Below are 9,128 nucleotides of genomic sequence, written 5' to 3' on the forward strand. Positions count from 1 at the left end.
CCGGGGGGGGGTGGGAGGGCTGTTAGCCTCTGGGGAAGGGATGAGTTCAGACTCGGTGTAAACGCGGCGTGTTCGTGCCGCCTCTGCCGCTCTCCCGGCCCGGAGACAGGCTGTAAGAACAGCGGTTTCCAGCAGGGGAGGTCAGAGCTCTGTTCCTCTGCTCCACATTTAGGGGTCGAACCTGTGAGGAAGCATCGGTAAAAGGGGGCGCCCCGCGGAGCAACGCGCAGGGAGCAAGAGGAGCCATCTGCCTTTTTCCTTGAGGGACAAGAAAAGAGGAGAGGGTGACTCAGCGGAGCTGGCACTGCCACAGCAAACCCAGCCTGCTCCGGGCAGGGAGGTGGTCCGTGGCTCGGTGCTCGGCGGGGAGAAGCGGGCATCTGCAGAGATCAAGCCCACAGTAGACTCCTCAAGACGAGGAAAATTAAGAGGGACTCAAGAAATTTCTTCGCCAAAGAGCTACAAGGGCATAAAGACAACTATTTCCGAAAGCAAACCACTGTGAAATGCTGTGTGTTTATGGCAGTTGAAAAGGCACACTACAAAGAAATCGGTGTACTGCTGAACACTACGGGGTACTCCGATGGGCAAACCAGGCAATTCCCTGTCCCTTGCAAGTTTTTAAACTGTGCCAAAGTGAGAGGACAGTATTCAGGGCTTTTGATAACTGTCAACAGAGACAACAAAAAGGTGTTTGGTTTGTTATTTTCTTTAATTTGGTATTTGGGTAGTATGATATTTCTGTTACTGAATAGTTACAGAGTTTAAGTTATCATTGATTCATGAACATTCAGGAAGAAGAACATCGGTGAGTACCCTCCCTGCCAGAGTGTCTCATTCCTTAAAGAATAATCTAAGAGGAAGAAAGTAATACCCTCTGTCAACAAGGTAAGTTTTGCCACTGATTTCAATGACAGTTGAAGACATGCAATTGAATCAGTTACTCTCTTCATAAATGGATCTCTATATATATGTCCCTTTCTATTTTTATGCAATGTCCATTTGGTAAATAAGTGGAATCTCTGTTTCTTAAATCAGTAATTACTAGATAATGTAATCAATCCCTTTCTTTCTGGATAGCCTAAATTGTCCTGTGAGCAGTTAGATACTGTACCAACGTGTGTATTTCTTTGACTTTCTTTGTCAATAATGTGAAGACCTGATAGATTGTTTTAATATTCACACTGTAATTCCCAGGTAATGGGAATTTTTTAACTAATCAGAGAAAGAAAAGTCTTAATTTCATTTTGGTTTATTAATCCTTCTTATCATGTAGCATATTATCATATATTACTTATTTTATCAGGTGCAAAAGATAGCTAAAATATTTTAAAATTAATATTTTAAATATGGTTAATGCTGTAACAATTAGATAAAAGAGAAGAACACCTGTACTGATTAATCCCAAACTTTTGCCTTGTATGTAACAAGATTCAGAATCCTCGGAGAGGACATAAGGCACAAGAAGAAACCCACCCTAGATTCACTGAGGATGTTGCAACTTGGCTTTAAAGACAAAGACTTGAAGCAGTGATGAAGAAGATGTGTAAGTAATAGGAATTCTGTTTGAAAGTAAGGCCCAACCATGCTAACGCACAAGATAGCTTTTGAAAGGTGCTCAGGCCAGTTTTAAGAGCCAGATCTTGCCAGAGGTCTTCATTCTCATCAGTACTCTGAATTAAAATTTATTACAGAAAGTAATTACATGTAATTTCATATTAAATTAAAGTGCAAAGCTAAATCCAGACAAGTATGAGTTTTACAATATAGGAAGAATACAAATGTATGTACCTTATTATACAAATAGGTGGCTATAAAGGTAAACACATGTTGTTCTTCACTGGAAGAACGAAGAGGACCCTGTAAGAAGTGCTAACCTAACTGAAAGTCCAGGGGCTGGTGTCTCTGCTGTGAGTTCTGCTTGGTAACAGGGAAATGCCAGGAAGGTGTCACGGCTTTCAGATCTTGAGATGCTGAGGGAGCATCTGCCAGCTCCATGCCAGCAACACATGTTCCTGTGAAGTTGGAGCACTAATTTTTTTTAATTGCCAGTCAGGATTTTGTTTTCTTTGCTTGCTTTCCTTCCCAAAGGAGAGTCTGTCTCAGCAGTCAATGAAGAATTGATTCTTCATGAATAGATGATTTTTCAAGAAGGAAAAGAGCAGAAACTTTACAGATTTTGATTCAATCCAATATACAATATTTCTTGTGTGAAAGAGAGCCTTAGCACAGTTCTTTCTGTCTTCTTTTTCAGGCAACTCCTCACTTTAAATCTGTAGAGACTATCAAAATATATTTATCAGAAAATATTTATTTCACATGAAATCGCTGAGTTACAGAAAGGGGATTTTAACCATTTATTAACTTGGGACAATGTAGCATAGTGATCCACTTCAAAAAGTCCAGAATTCATAAAATGTTTCATTGACACAGTTTTGCATTAAAAGCCAGACCACTTTAAGTCAGGAGCCCCAGGAAATGTCTGCATTTATTCACTTAGTAATTAAATTGGGTTACTTAAGTGACAGGTATTGTTACATATTTTCTCTTTTTCTGTAGAACTGAGAATTCCTTGGGAACAGATCATTTTGTTTTCTGAAGCGTGTAGGAGACTACAATCTGATATGACATAATTTTCAAAGGCCAATTTCATGGGTTCAGTGAGAGCTGATGTCACTCCTGTTGCCCTGAAAACTACATAGTTTATCAGCCACGTTCATGAGGCTCTTCATATCTGGGCATAGGTTGTTGAAATTGTACTTGATGGTGTAACAACATGAAACAAACCGAACTGGCAAGCAATAAAAGTTTCTTCTCCATAACTTCATGAGATTTGCATATAATTTCTTAATTGCTTTAGCTTTTTGGCTAGTCTTGACAAACGATGGAGTGATAAAAGGGAGTTGGTTTATGGGATGACTTGTCAAAGTATTAAGTCCCTAGAAATAGGAAACTGCTTAGTGATACTTAGAAGATGTCCTGTGTCTCAAACCTAAACATACCCAAACAAATCTTTACATTTGCCTATGTGCAGTAGGCATTTTTCCCTCACTTATTTTTTTCATTTGATCAGGGAACCTTCTGGACCTTATTTTTTATTACAACCATGACTGCACTCAGCAAAAATCCTATGCCGTTTACTCTAATGGGACAAGAACTTGGCCTTTCTATGTGAATATAATTTGTATTCCCCACCAGAAGTGATTTTATAATGGCTTCCTTAACAAGATAATCCATCAGGGAACTGATGACAACTGCGCCTAGTAACCTACTTAACAGATCCAGTTTGACAGCTATTACACATCAGTGCATGTCATCAAAGCAGGGTGTAGCTTCAGTTAATAGAGCAAACACATTTGATAGTGGACCATAGTTGCTTGAGGTGGTTGAAGGTGGTAACTTGAGAGCAGAAGAATTGTTTGGCTTTGGAGTAGTACTGTCTTTGACTGGAATGGAGAAAACACCTACTGCTTAGGAGGGCAGTTTGATCATCAGATTCAAGTAAATGCTTGAATTTGCTTGCTAGTGGTACTCGGAGCTGTGTGTTCATGAAGAACTTCCCCAAGATTTTGTTCCAGTTTGTTCATGAACAGGAATACGGTAGTAACTGTCCCTAGAGGAGCCCTCATTCAAATTGGCAAGTTCCAGTGCACAGATTGCCTGTTTTGAATTGATCATTTCAAGTGTTACAGGGAAAAGCCAATTTTCATGTGTCTCTGTTCGCTTTGAAATAGAAGATCCAGTTGCTAATGTGTGTTTCTGTGATGAGTGAAATCTGTTATCTTGCAAAAGATTAAATAGCAGTAGCCATGGTCTTAATTCCAGTGAACAATTCACTATGCATGTAGTATTATTAAAAGTCAGGAAAAAGTTGCAGTTTTTCAGGATCCTTGGAAATATTTTTTCTTTTGATACAACATTTTATCACAGCAATATCTATTTTCTTGCAGGTAATCAGAATTTATAAACTATTTCATAAGAAATGCTCAGAATTATTCTGCATCTTATATACGAACTACTTGCTTTTAAGTATTGCCAAATAATTATGATAAATTATGAAGTCATATCTATGTGATCTGTACCACCTTTAAATGCCTGTTGTTTTTAAGAAGTGAAAAGATATTTATCATGAAGTACAAATCAGATATTTCAACTTTACATCTAGTTTTCATGTTTGATTACAGGAGGTTTTGGATCGATGTGACTGCTGGTTACCTTACAGACGCAAGTTACTCTCAGGGAATAGAGGAAATGCCGAAGTCTAAATAAGTTGGGGTGATCGTAGCATGAAAGGTGTTCTGGAGTTGGTCAGTGGGAGTTCATCCACATTAAAGTACCTTTGTTCATAGGGCAGAGGCAGAATTTATTGGCGAGATGCAGCTTCTCTCAGCAACACAGACTCCTGACATTTTTTAAATAACTTATCTTACCACACAGCATAAGTAAACTATCATAAGGACACCTGCCAGGATGAGTTGAATCTCTGTATAGGATTTTGCTTGAGTGGTTACGTCTGAGAAATTATGGGGTTTTGATGCTTCTGTATCTTATATTTCAGCTGATAAAATCTTACTGTATAACCTTGACTCTTAATATCACTGTTGTGAATTATCTAATCTTGGAGTTCACTGTTAGGATACAGTAATACGTATAGACTATTCCTGAAGTATCCCTTTAAACTTACTTTGCTTATAAAGTTCACTCTGTGATTTGCCTTCGCTACAAAGAATATACTGAAGTATCTGTAACAGCCACCTTTCTTTAAAAGACTAACAACTTTTACCAGCAGGGTTGTTTTTTATTTGGTTTGGAATATTATTGTTTGGGTTCTTTTTAAATTCGTTAAATGAAATAAACTGTACTCACAAAATTACCTTCTTCCTGAGGTAACAGCTGGTGGTTTTGAGCATAGGAACAAAAACATCATCACTTGGAAGCAAACCCAGTTTTCACTCTAAACCATTTTCACTCTGTCAGCAGATTTCCATGCTCAAATTAATAAAATATTCAAATCTCTTTCTGTTGCAACAGTTGAAAAATTTGGCGAGAGTAACATGCAAGGTGAAATCAGATGTTGGACCTGCAGGATGTTAACTTGGTAGCAACCATTTTGGTTTATCCTGGCTATCAGTCATAAAAATCTTAGAATGGTTCAGGTTGGAAGGGACCTGAAAGCCCCCCCAGTCCAACCCCTGCCATAGGCAGGGACACCCCCCCCCAGCCCACGCTGCTCCAAGCCCCACCCAACCCGGCCCTGACAGGGAGGGGACATTCACAGCTTCCCTGGCCGACCTGTGCCAGTGTCTCACCACCCTCACAGTAAAGAATTTCTTCCTAATATTCAGTCTAAATCTGCCCTCTTCCAGTTTAAAAGCATTACCCCTCGTCCTGTCACTACCTCCTCTTGTAAAAAGTCCCTCCCCAGCTTTCCTGTAGGACCCGTTCAGGAACTGGAAGGCTACAATAATGTCCCCCCCAGAGCCTTTTCTTCTCCAGGCTGAACAGCCCCAACTCTCTCAGCCAGTCCTTGTAGGGGAGGTGCTCCAGCCCTTGGATAATCTCTGTGCCCTCCTCTGGACCCGCTCCAACAGCTCCATGTTGTTCTTATATTGGGGGCCCCAGACCTGGATGCAGTACTGCAGGTGGCATATCTCTACATCAGAGTGGCATAGTAGCTTGGCTGGACATTTTGGGAGACAAAGAGTAGCTGAAAGTGTGGTTACTGTAGACCCAAAGGTAAGCACCACTTGGTAATGGTAAACAAACCTCTTTGTGCCGCATGAGCTGTACTGGGAATTATGGTCTCACAAGTGCATTGAATGGATCAGCTTTTAGACAGGTTCCATCCAAACAACGTATCCCATGGAAAAAAAAACCATGGGAAGCTCTGTCTTATTTCAGGTAAGTTCTTCTGGCGTTCTGCTGAGCTGACTTGCGTATCTCTACACTACACTGCAAACCTGTGGTACAGATGGATCCTGACAGGTTGATTTAGTGTTGGGAGGATGGGAATATGTTGTGTTCACTCACCAGTGGCCTACAGAGTGTGTTGGCATTTAAGTACATGTACAACTTATAAAGTACATTAGTATTCCCATTGACTGCTTAAAATTAATTACTTTGATGGTTCAGAATTGTACACAAAATCTTTTGTAATTGTCTCATACACGTAAAGTGTATATTCAGCTTCTTGAAAGAGCAGGTCTTGCACTTTCAAACAGTTCAAGCATGTAATGCCAAATCAATGTATCCTATTTCTGTTGAATCCTCTGTGTACTGCATGATGATGGTATATTGTGGTAAGATATATAATATTAATATATAATTTTATAGCCTCATAAGTGAACATTAAAGTATCTGCAAAACTTATTATTACCAAGGGAGACGTAAACATGAGTAGTGTCAAGAAGTGTCAGCACAGAAAGGCTACATTGCCTCCTGGCGACACTCAAGAGCTGGATATTTTGGCTCTCCTGCTATGTGACTAGATAAATGCTTGTTGTATGACTGAAATGGAGTTCATAGAATAATGAACATCTGGAGGTCACGTAGGCCAAGCTTCATCTCCTTGGGGATATCAGTGTGAAGATTTTTTCCCCCCTTACGTAACTGGAATTTCCCATGTTGCTGCTTGTCTGTTGCTTGTAGGCCTTCTGCTGTGGACCTCTGAGCAGTCTGCCTTCATCTTTTTTTACACCCTCCCTTTAGAGTTCAGCAATGTAATCTTTTCCTTGCCTTCTCTTTTTAAGGCTGACCTAACCCTGCTAACCTAAGCTTGTCCTCATACTTCATGGGCCCCAACCCCTTGGTGGTCCTCAGTTGGATGTGCTCTGCTATGTCAATGTATTTCTTGTATAGGGGAATCCAAAATTGAATCCAGTACTCCAGCTGCAGCATCACAGCTGCCAAACACAAAGGAATAAAAGTGTCCCTTGACCTGCTGGCCACACTCTTGCTAGTACACCTCTTGCTTATCACCACTCACATGATGGGACTACACAGAATCACAGAATGTCAGGAGTTGGAAGGGACTTCGAAAGCTCCCCGAGTCCAACCCCCCTGCCAGAGCAGGATCACCCAGACCAGGTCACACAGGAACACGTCCAGGCGGGTTTTGAATGTCTCCAGAGAAGGAGACTCCACAACCTCTCGGGGCAGCCTGGGCCAGTGCTCTGGCACCCTCACAGTAAAAAAGTTTTTCCTTATGTTCAGGTTGAACCGCCTATGCTCCAGCTTGCACCCATTGCCCCTTGTCCTGTCACTGGCTGTCACTGAGAAGAGCCTGGCTCCTTCCTCCTGACACTCGCCCTTTACACATCTCAAATATATTCAGACAGACATGCAAAATAATCCTTTTCCCCTTATTCTTACAGCAAAACACAACATCAATGCTGTAACTCTCTACAGTATAGATTTTCTTACATTATTAAAACTCAAAACAAAAGCCAAGCATTAGTACTAATATAGCCTCATTAAAATGCTATAAAAACATTCACAGACAAGAAAATTCTAGTGGTTAAATCCTATGAACTTAAACAACTGCACTTCATCACTGCTTTTACAAAGAACGCTTCTAAAATTGAAGCTGTGAAGCTGATAATATCCTGGGTTTATGTAATGCTGCTTTTCCTTATTATAATTTCATTGCAAGCTTCCCAAACATGCTGAAACAGGTGATGTATTTTCCCTGACAGCTCTCCTCCCTAACTAAATAATTTACTTTCTAATGTAATAAACGTTGGGTGTATGCTTCCCAGGATGGATGCTTGAATCTAACATTCCATCAGGCAAACTTTGATTATAGGGTTTTTTAATTATGAATCTACAAGGTGGACCTGGCACAATATTGTCATGAAACTAGTATATTAGTTATCTTGAGGTAAATCTCAAAATATAGTCTTAAAATGTACTAAGTTTACATCTCCTTATAGTCAGCAGATCATGATGCAACTTTCTCATTTCAACTTTCTCATTTCATGATGAAACTGAGGTTGAGTATTTCCAAATGTGGGTGCCTAAATATATTAGGACACATATATGACAATAACTTAAAATGACTAATTTTCTAGAGTGTTTAGTGTATGAAACTACTGTTAAGTTTAAAGGGATTTGAAAATAAGGAGCCTAAGTGGACATAGGTAAAGGCTCTGCATGACCAACAGTTTCGGAAGTCAGACCACTTCTATGTAGATGCCTCTGTTTGAAAATATTTCCCCTAGACTTTAGGACTTACTATTTCAAACAAATAAACCAGTTTCCATCACCAGTGCTTAGTTGTACAGTGTGTTAAATCTGGCTCCCATTGATGAAAACAGCACAGATTTTACTCTCTGCATTAAACCCTACGTTGTGCACTAAAAGCTGAAGTTGCTGTAGCAAAATTCAGTGCTGTGGTATGGTAACTTTTTAAAATTACCATCAACTGCTAGGTGTACAAGAGATTTACTCAGAACTGTTCAAGAACTACTACAGAATAATAGAAACTCCAGGGTATGTATGTTAAAGTACTGTGCAATGTATGTATTACACTTCGCTTGTACAAGCAGGTTTTAGTGAACATTTAGCAATTCCTGTAACGCACCAGGCCAATGAGTATCATTCTGTCACCAAACTGAAATAGATCCGACACCTTTTCTGGCCTGGGGGGGCGCAATTGTTATGATTGCTCTTCATAACAATTTAGATTGCATATAGTACCACCAGTGGAATGAAATGAGGCTTGGCTTTACCTTCTTTTACACTTGGAAGATTTGTATAGATTGAACCAGATTTTCTCAAATGACTGGGCACTTTTCATTAAAGTTCTACCATGTCTCTACTGTTTCTAAATTTTGGCGTGAAGAGGAACGTATTCATATTTTTCAGGCTATTTCTTGGCTTTAAGCTATAAAAGCATCTGTAAAGCATTCTGTGACAAACTAGTCTTTGTTTTGAAGGGATGCTTATTACAAAAGCAAGGAGGTTTTTTGGCAGAGAATTGAGAGTAGTTTTTTTCCTTTTTATGAGGGAAGGAGGAATGAAATATTCACATTTCTTTATATTCTCAACCATTTAAATTTTCTGATTCTTTTTCCAGTTTGAAAGACTTCTGTACCAAGCCAGGCAAGTTTACCTACACAGACATTTCC

This window comes from Mesitornis unicolor, unplaced genomic scaffold, assembly GCF_000695765.1.
Source record: "Mesitornis unicolor isolate BGI_N332 unplaced genomic scaffold, ASM69576v1 scaffold18156, whole genome shotgun sequence".
Taxonomy (NCBI): Eukaryota; Metazoa; Chordata; class Aves; order Mesitornithiformes; family Mesitornithidae; genus Mesitornis; species Mesitornis unicolor.